Source organism: Megascapheus bottae, chromosome 26, assembly GCF_031878675.1.
Source record: "Megascapheus bottae isolate mThoBot1 chromosome 26, mThoBot2.hap1, whole genome shotgun sequence".
NCBI classification, from domain to species: Eukaryota; Metazoa; Chordata; class Mammalia; order Rodentia; family Geomyidae; genus Megascapheus; species Megascapheus bottae.
Genome location: NC_143534.1, coordinates 14,880,435 through 14,891,042, shown reverse-complemented (window position 1 = coordinate 14,891,042; position 10,608 = coordinate 14,880,435).

The window sequence follows — 10,608 nt, the reverse complement described above, 5'->3', positions numbered from 1 at the left end:
ACACATGCATATGGCGCCATTTGCTTTTTGAGGGAGGAGTACTTGATCTTCTGACTCCAGAATGTCATACTGATGACACTTGGACAGAGGCTGGGGGCAGGGTCAGTGGTTTTAACTGGCTTAAACTACCTCCATCTTCCTAAAAAACAGGACAGACAACTGTTAGCATGGTAACTCATCCTCAGAGATGGAACCTCCCTTGAAGTCCATGTGACCTGTGAAGATTTGCTGGAGAAAAACCAAACAAACCAAAACAAGTAACGACAAGCAAGTGAAACTTGAAGTTTTCCCTTAGTTTTATTTTGACCTTCTATCTTCTTCTGACTCAGTTTTTACCAGAAATGCCAGAGTGATTTGGCCACTAGGAGGTATGTCATACTTTAAAGATTAGAGAGAAGGGAGGAAAGGCCAAGTTGCTTGAGCAGCTTAGGATAGTCAACTCCCAAATTCCTTGTTGTATAAAAACAGACAAATGAAGTCTTTCCTAATTAAGAGCTCATAGTTCAGCTTCTGTCTTATGCCACACCCCACAGTCCTGATGAAATACAGTTCTTCCTTAGTGGAGAATTGGCTCTTGGCTCATCAAACTGTTGTATTTTTTCCCTGGCCACACAGCCAGACTCCATTTCCCAGCCTGGTGCAGATGGGTGGGCTCAAGCCTGAGGCCTGGCCCATGGAATGCAAATGAAGGACCCTTCCCTCCATCTGATTGGATGCTGCCATGCACCTACTCCTCTTGCCTGCAGCTGGATCAAGATACCCTAGGGAACAGTAGGGACATTGGATTAAAGCAGCCTGGGCCCCTGATGACAGGAGAGTGGGCCTTCTTACCTCCCACTGACCTTCCTTGTGCCACACTGACAGAAGACACTGAAATGGGGCTTCTTGACAACAGCTACATCAACATGGTCTATCATAAAGACTAGGATTCAAGAATTCAAAAATGTTTGAATGACCTGCATCACTCATCTCCTGCCCTCTTCTTAATTGCTTATGGGCTTAAACAAAAAAAATCCTCCTTTCAAGGGGTTCTCTGTGTATTTTTGCTGAGTTATTTGATTTCCCCCCTACAAAACAAACAAACTCAGAAAATTATCCCTAGCCACTCTTAGCTGAAATGAGAAATATCTGTGTCTAGATGAACACCTCTGGGGTTTCAGTTCACAAGTTGGAGAATAACTCTCCTCCTCCTCCTCCTCCTCCTTCTATAAAAAAAAAAACAATTCCTCAGTCTTTTATTTTTTTCATATCAATTTATGTAGAAGATTGTGGATTCCCCAGGGAAAATATTCAGCTCAGAATTTCTAAAGATTTGATGTGGGATTTCGTGGCCATCTTAGCATGCCTAATGACAATGTAGAGAATGTGAAAAGAGAGAGAAAGTGGGGGAGGAGACAGGATTCATCAGTAATGACAGAAGAGCACAGTGGCATTCTTCTGCCATTCTCTCTGCAAGAAACAGGCAACATATCAACAGCTTTAAAAATATTATTTTACTATTGTTTTCCATATAGTATATACTGAATACTCATTGCATTTCTTTACTCTTTCCTCCCTCCTTTTCTGCATCAAAACACAAAAAGAGAAAGAAAAAAAAGCACACACAAACAATCAACATTAATAAACCATGTTTATGTTTCTTTTTTGGTCATGGGGCTTGAACTCAGGGCCTGAGCACTGTTCTTGAGCCTTTTGTACATTTTTAAAATTAATTTTTATTCAGTTTTTATTTATGTTGTACCAAGGGATTAAGGGATTAAATGAATGCTAGGGAAGCACTCTACCACTAGGCCACATTCCCAGTCCCAGAGCTAGTGCCCCACCACTTTGAGCCACAGCACCACTTCTGTTTTTCTGTTGGTTAATTGGAAATAAGGGTCTCATGGACTTTCTTGCCTGGGCTGGCTTTGAAATGCCATCCTCATATCTCACCCTCCCGAGTAGCTAGGATTACAATCATGAGCCACCTGCAGTAGCTCAAATTTGTTTTGATTAACAGTGTTGCAAATGTTGAGGAGAGTTAGGCTTTTAGGTCTCTTCCCTTCTTTTGGTCTCACTATATGTGAATGCCTAGAGTCTTCAACATAGTGTTTTGGAAAGGTATCTTTAGTAATGAGTTGATTCAAGGATCAACCTCTAAGAGGGTAGGAACTTGATCCCCAAGTACCTTATTACCAGTCTTGTAGCATCTATCTATCTATCTATCTATCTATCTATCTATCTATCTATCTATCTATCCATCTATCTATCTATCTATTGATTACCTCTTTTTGAGACAGATCTTACTATACTTCCAAGGCTGGCCTTGAACTCATGATCCTTCCACATTAGCCTCCTTAGGTGCTAGGATTATTAGAGCATGCTGCTGCACATGGCTGCAACAGTAATTTAACAACAACAACAACAACAACATAACCAAGCATGCAAATACACTCCCATAAAATGCCCTGTCACACTTAGGAAGTCAAGAATGCAGTTCCTAGATTCTAGAGAGTTTTCTGTGGTGTTAGGAAACACACCAAGTGCTCCCACTATACATTTACCTGTTAATTGTAAAGAAAACATTTGAGTATTTTCACATATACTTTCAAGGTTGAAAGGACAATAAGAAGTGGTTCAAACTCTATTCTGTCCAAGCTGATATCAATTACTTGGTTACATGTGTCTCTAGAATGTGTGTGGGTGTAGAAGAGAACATAGATAAATTGATAGAAATTCCCAGGCTATCATTTTTCTCTCATCATAACAACAATGATACAAAAAGCCGTCTTTGTTTCCTACTGCTATAATCGAGTGCCATGGACTAGGTAATTTAGAAAGAATAAAGATTTATTCGGCTCATAGTTATTGAGGCCAGAAAGATAAGAGGCAGGTGGTAAAGGCCCTCATGTTGTGCGAACACTGGGCTAAGTTCTGGGGTAACACAGGACATCACATGGTAAGAGGGTACATGAGTGAGAGACAGAGTCACTCACCCAAGAACTCTGTGATCCCTGAGCCCGCAAATGGAAGAATCCATGTATGGGAGCAGAATCCTTCCACGACCTAATAATTTTTACAGATGTATCCAGTCTCATGTCTTAACATCTCCCAATTAAAATTAAATTTCAACACACAAAAAATTTTAGTGGCATTCCAACCATAGAGTTAGGCTGCAGACCCCTCCAATTCATGTCCTATTCATAACCAAGAAATAAAGTTTCTGTCTCAATAGTACCCCTCAATTTTTGTTTTTATGATGTCAGTCAGTCCTGGGGCTTGAACTCAGGTCCTAGGTGCTATCCCTGACCTTTTGTTGGGGGGGCCTTGAACCCAGGGTCTGAGCACTGTCCTTGAACTTTCTCAAGGCTAGAGCTCTACCACTTGAGCCACAGCACCCCTTCCATCTTTTTTCTATGTATGTGGTACTGAGGAATAGAACCCCAGTTGCTGTGCATGCTAGGCAAGCACTCTACCACTAGGCAAACTCCTGCCTCCCCCCCCCAACTTTTTTTTTTTTCTCAAGGGTAGTGCTCTACTACTTGAGCCACAGATCCACTTTCAGTTTTTTTGGTGGTTAATTGGGGATGAGCGTCTCACAGACGTTCCTGTTCAGAATAGCTTTGAACTGCAAGCCTCAGATCTCTGCCTTCTGAGTAGCTAGGGTAAGATTACAGACATAAGCATTGGCACTGAGCAATCCCCACAACTTTAACCCGTTCCAGCATTAATTCAAAATTCCAAGGTTCAAAGTCTCATATTGGACTCAGAGAAACTTCTAGCTGAGTTTGTAAATGTAAGCAAATTTTCTGCTCAAAGAATCAACAACAGGACAGGCATAGGGAATGGTGGACATAATATTTATTCCCATTCCAGAAGGGAGAGAGCGGAGGAGGAAGAGGGTAACATAGTCTTAAGTACTTCTGAAATCTAGCTGGGAACATATTAAATATTTTTCTTTTGTGTTATTCCTGACTTCTTTATTATTGCTACCTATATTAAACTTTAAGACACCATAGTGTTTGATATATGCACATAAGTGCGTGTGTGCCTATGTGTATGTGTATGTGTGCATTTAGATAAAATGATTGTATAAATGTGATCACTACTGTTTTAAAATGACCTGCCATGTCTGAAGTGCTATTTATGATCTCTTCTTATTTAAGTCTAACATTAAAAACAAGACTTTGTGACTAGGTAGGTAGGTCATCACTCCCTGCCACCTGCATAGTCTTTCTTGAACTGTTACCATTGTTGCTACAGTTTTGGGGGAAATTTGCTGGCCCACTACTGTGGTATGAGAGCAGAGTCTTGGGGAAGCAGTTTTTTTTGACCAAAAGTCTTTTGTGGAGAATAACTCAATGGTGAAGCTTCAGAGAAGAAGGTGTCAACATTTTATCTGGTAGGGAGCATGGTGCAGAAAAGGGGTGGTGTGCGCAGAGGCAAAGGTAGATTTTTGAGAGGTGGGGAAAGCAGAGGCAATAGAAAGTCTGAGGTCTAGGAATTTAGGAAAATTGACAGATTCCATTATGCCTTTCATTCTTTCAAAGATTGGAGAAAGGTCTCTGAGATTTCCCCTGTAATGGGATGGTGTTTGAATCTATTTTTATCAAGATCTCAGAGAACAGAGAAACCCAGCAGGCTGAGAACTTGGCCACATCAAGGAGCAGACAGCTGGGAAGTCTGTGAAGAAGCGATGGTGTACAGAGGAGTCCAGTGAAGGAGAGGTAACCACGAGGATGCTGGAGTCTACAGTGGGAAGTTATAATCCTGATCTCTATCTATATCCTCCTCCAGCCCCTGCAACACATTACTCATGATCTAAAAATGAGGGTCTAGGTTGAATTCTGACTTGCAAAACACAGGACTCAGTACATCTTTGTACTCCATTCTCACAGGAGAAGCACTTGCAGACATAGTAGAGAAGAGCATTCCTCAACCCTGCCTGCCCATCCGAATTACCTGTGGAGCTTTTATATATACAAATGCCAGCTACAGATTCCAAATTTCTGGCAGTCAGGCCTTGGGCATCTGTATGTTTAAACAACCACCCAGGGATTCTGACATACAGCCAGGGCCGAACGCCATGCTGTAGAGAATCAGCTGATAAAATTCACCAGAAGAGAAATAACCATTTTTTTCACAAGTTGAAGAGCAAAATTAAATATACCATGATGTTTAAGAAATGTGTGCCAATGTATCCTCATCATGCTTTTAGTTTATAAGTCTGAGACCCATCACAACTGCTAACTGGGAATGTGAGAAAATGAAATAGCATTCTAGCAAACTACATTTTTTTGGAGAATATTGTAGTAATTTCCTTAGCTACAAAGCTGGGGTCTGAAATAAAAGGAAAGGCAGGATGATGGAGAAGTAACTTTAAACAAGATCTCGAGCTCTTTCTGTTAGCACAGAAGGGGTTAAGATGACACCAGTGATTGGTTATTATTAAACTATTATTTTTGGGTGCTAGGGTGAGAACTCAGGGCCTGAGTGCTGTACTTTAGCTGTTTTTGCTCAACGCCGGTGTTCTACCACTTGAGTCACAGCTCCACTTCTGACTTTTTTTTGGTGGTTAGTTGGCGTCTCAAGGACTTTCCTGCCCCGGTTGTCTTTGAACTGGGATGCTCAGATCTCATCCTCCCGAATAGTAAAGAATGCAGGCATGGACCATCAGCACTGTGATATTACTATTTGGTGAAATAGGTTTTAAGAAAATCTTATACTAAAGATAGAGCCTGTGTGTCCTTACCATGCATTCGCTCTGTCCTCAGCACAAAGACAATAAAACTCAAACCAAACCAAAACAACGAAGTTCTGGTAGGGCATTGATGTTGCATAATAGCCGTGAAGCTAACATTTAGAAATAAAGAGCTGTCTACAGCCAAAATAAAGTCAAAGGCACAAACAAACGCAAAATTCAGGAAGAAATTTCTAGAGATATAACCTCAAGTGATTGCTTTACATTTGGCTGTACTTCCAAACTTTATGAAATAAATGCAACATTCCTTTGCATGTTCTACATGATGGATTTCAAATTTCAATATTTCCATTTGGTTAAAGCATATCTTAGAAAGTTTGAATTTGCTGAGATACAGTGGGAAATAACCTGTTATTGTAAACTCTAGGAGTACTGTGAAGTAGGTGTGTTGGTTACCTGAGTTAAAAACAGTGAAGATGAGTTTGCTTTTCAACTCTTGGAATTACAGTTATGCAATTAAAGGGCTGACATCCAGTGCTTAGCTAGTCACAGAAAGCACCTGCCTCATGTTTGAAGCTGCCTGTCAGGTTCCTGGATGGAATATATTCTCAGGGAATAAAAGTCCTTTTCTGGTGACAGACAGTCAATTTAATTACTACACTATGTTGTGTTTTTGGATATGTTGTGATTTTTATGCTGAACATTACCTTGACAACTTGGGGATTTATGTTTTCTAATAAACAATCTAAGTAAGGTTAATTTTATGGCTGTCACTCAAGCTGAGCAAGGTGTATTTCTTCATCTATTATCAGTTGCTTTTCTTCCTTGGTTTCGTCTTGTTGAGTGATATCTCTCCACAAGTGCGGAGCCCTTCCTTTCATATAGATGGCTATATCCACCTACATATCCAGGGTGACATTCGGATTAATTTGACAGTAATCCTGCTAGGAGAAAGACAGGTGGGCCGGGCCCGGGAAATTTCTAATTTTATCAGTTAGCAATTTACGAAACTCTAAAATGAGCTTAGCAATGGGATTCAGCTTAGTTGTCACTCCCTCACCTTCCTTCTTATGTCCAGTTGGTCTTTGGGGCCCAACTATTCAGTTGAGCTGGGATCTCTTCTGGAGCCATTTACTCTGAAGCCTTAGGTAAACCACTTGATTTCTCTTTTCTCTGTGTCTGTCATTAACTGTCTGACTGATTTCTCACAAGTGAGAAATTGCAATTGAACTATGCTTCTTTTAACCATTAAGATCCTTTTAGTTGAAAAGGATGGAGAACTTGAACCAAAACAACTCACGCAAGATTAAAAAAAGAGAGGGAGAATGCATTGGCTAATGTATTGAATTCTGTGGAGGTAAATTTTGGGAGAGGTTCTATGTTGCTTCAAAAGACAGACATATGACTTCTGTCTTATTGCTTGACTTTACTTCATGGTTGCTTCGGGGCCACCTATCACTCTCCCCCGGTATCTGTGAAGACTGACTGTTTTGATGAACTGTGGGTACCCAAATCCACAGATGCTCAACTTTCTTAGATAAAATGGCATGATATTTGTATATAACAAATACATATCCTACTATATACATCATTCCTAGATGACTTTTTTTTTCCAGTCCTGGGCTTGAGCTCAGGGCCTGAGCACTGTCCTTGGACTTTCTCAAGGTTAGAGCTCTACCACTTGAGCCTCAGCACCACTTCTGGCTTTTTTTTCCTATGTATGTGGTACTGAGGAATCAAACCCGGGTCTTCGTGCATGCTAGACAAGCACTCTACCACTAGGCCAAACTCCCGACCCCCCCTAGATGACTTTTAATGCCTTGATACAATATAAATGCTTAGGACTGGCTGTGTTGTTTAGGATAATGACAAAAACAGAATATCTACAAATTTACATAATGACAAAGTCTGATCACGTATAGCATTTCCTTCCTTCCTTCCTTTCTTCCTTCCTTCCTTCCTTCCTTCCTTCCTTCCTTCCTTCCTTCCTTCCTTCCTTCCTTCTTTCCTTCCTTCTTTTTATCCCCCCATCTTCTCCTCTCTCTCCTGTAATAGTTTTGTAGAAAAATGTCCTTTCTTTGGAGAGGAGGGAGGGGGAGAAATATTTGGGGAGAGGATTGAGATACACGAGCTACCTTGTATGCATATATGGAAATGTCGCATTGTAGTTATTTGCTATTACCTTCTGGTTGGTTTCTAATCATTGACTAGGCTTGCTCAGACCTCTGACTTCCTTGAATCCATGACTGTTGGAGCCACCTTTCTGAGGTTTAAAACACTGGTTAGTACAATGTCTCTTGTTATGCACTCTTTCACTTTCTCTGTGGTTCCAATTACTCGGGGTTAACCTTAGCCCAAAAATATTAAATAAGAGCCTCTATATTGTGAGAGACAGGGCAAAGTCACATGCACATAACTTTTACTGCAGTGCATTGTTGTAACCATTTTATTTTATGATCGTTGCTATCTTAAGATGTCTACTCTACCGATTAAACCTCCTTACAAAGCCATTCCAGTTGCTCCTCCATATCCATGGGTTCCAGATTCACAGATTATAAATGAAACCTCATCAGTGTATGTGTCATAAAAACCCCAAAGTATATTTAGGGGTCAGGATTATCTGTACTTTCAGATCTTCATTGGGAGAGAAGTTAGGGGAGGTGGATTCTCCCTCCCTCTCCCCCCCACCCCTGTCAGTCATGGAGTTTGAACTCTGGTCCTGGGTGCTGTCCCTGAGCTCTTTAGCTCAAAGTTACTAACTACTCTACCACTTTGAGCCTCAGTTCCACTTCTGGTTATCTGGTAGTTAACTGGAGATGAGTCTCATGGACTTTCATGCCCCAGCTGGCTTTGGACCACAGATCTCAGCCTCCTGAGTAGCTAGGATTACAAGAGTGAGCCACCGGTAGCAGGCAAAATGTGATGAGGTAGTGTACTGTATGGCCTGGGATATCTTCTTCTTCTTCCTCCTCCTCCTCCTCCTCCTCCTCCTCCTCCTCCTCCTCCTCCTCCTCCTCCTCCTCTTCCTCCTCCTCATAGAGAATCTTAAAGTGAGAGATTGTGTTCTATTACTTTTCCTTTCTGGTGCCCATCACAATGACTGGTAATTATTTTAAAAAATTAGATGTGTCAACTTTGAGGGATGAATGAATGATGTGCTTAGATAATGCATTGCTTAGAAGAGTCCACCTATTTAGAAAGAGATCTTGAGATGCTGGAATGATGAATGACTCCTCAGACCCTCACAATTAAAGACACCAAGGCCTTTGGGCCTCTTGGGAAGAGATCAATAACCCTCTTGTTGATAATGCTCTTGCTATGACCCCAGAATACAGATCTTAAGGACTGGGCTTTGCAGACCTTTAGCTTTCACTCCTTCCTGCCTTTCACAGCCCCAAATCTGTGCCATTTCCAGTTTTACAAGTTAGGGAAGCTTGCTGTCATCATTTTTTTTTTTTTTGTGAAAAGCAGCATTGGGCTCAGGAAGGGAAGGGCTGGGAAAATGATCTTAAAGTTGATGGGATTTTTTTTTTTTATAAGAATGACTCTCTGTAGAGAATGCCTTAGGCTAAAAACAACAATATTAAAAAATGCATCTATTGTCAAAGGCTTTGGGCATAAAGTCAAATAGTTACACAATGGAGTCCTAGCAGTCTTTAGAAGGTGCCTGCTTCAAGCTTTTTGTTGTTGTTGTTGCTCAGCAGGTCACTCCCACCTGTGTGGGAGTCTTAGCGTGTGAACACAGGTGTTACCATTGGCTAGGACATTCCAGAGATAAGAAGTGTTATTGATGGCAAAGATCAATAACTTCCAGGTTCTGTGAAGAAATTTCAGCTTATTCTCGTGTTGAATCATGGGTGTGAATAAAAACTCCATAGTCAAATGGCTTGGCTTAAATTTCAGATTCTTGCCTTAGTAGTTGTATGATCTTGGACCAGTTATTTATTCTCCATATACCCGATTTTCCTCATCTATAACTAGGTTTAACCAAACTGCTATATGAGTATTAGAAAGAGTGATTTAGTCCTTGTATCTCAAATGCTTAGGCTCGTGCTCAACATATATAACCTACAAGTCTTCACTAAATGCCAGATTTAAGAAGGGTTGGGTGGGCCGGGAGTTTGGCCTAGTGGTAGAGTGCTTGCCTAGCATGCACGAAGACCTAGGTTCAATTCCTTGGTACCACATACTTAGAAAAAGCCAGAAGTGGTGCTGAGGCTCAAGTGGTAGAGTTCTAGCCTTGAAAAAAATCGAAGGACAGTGCTCAGGCCCTGAGCGTAAGCTCAGGACTGGCAAAAAAAAAAAAAAAAAAAAAAAAAAAGAAGGGCTGGGGTGCATTCTTAGGCGGATAATTAAGAAATCAGGTGATAATATATGTGGATATTCTTAACATCAAATGCTGAACATATTTACAACCTCCATCCACTAGTGAAAGTAGGTTTAAAGGCTTTTCCATCAGTAGAAAATACATATAGGAATTATTCATTATGAAAGGGCAACTTATAAAAAAATGAACACAGGAGTGCTTAGATTTTTTTTTTTGCTGGAAATGTACTTATTTTCAGTTCTCCAAAGGAGGAAGGCTATTTCTTCCTCAAAGAAGAAATCCATACCCCTAAAATTCTGTATCCAGTGAAATTATCCTTCAAAAGTAAGGTAGACATAAAGACCTTTTTGTAGAGAGAATTTGCTGCCTGTAGACCTGCTGTGCAAGAAATATTAAAAGTAATTCTTTGGAACCAAGAAAAATAACACATGTCAGAGATTTAAACCCATGTACATATATATATATATATATGTATATATGAAGAACAGCAGAGGAGGAAGAGATGAAGATAAAATATTTTTCTTATTCTAAACTGATCTAACAGACAGTAGTTCATAATATGAGACATACAAATAAAAATGAGCGAAAATAGATAACAGTC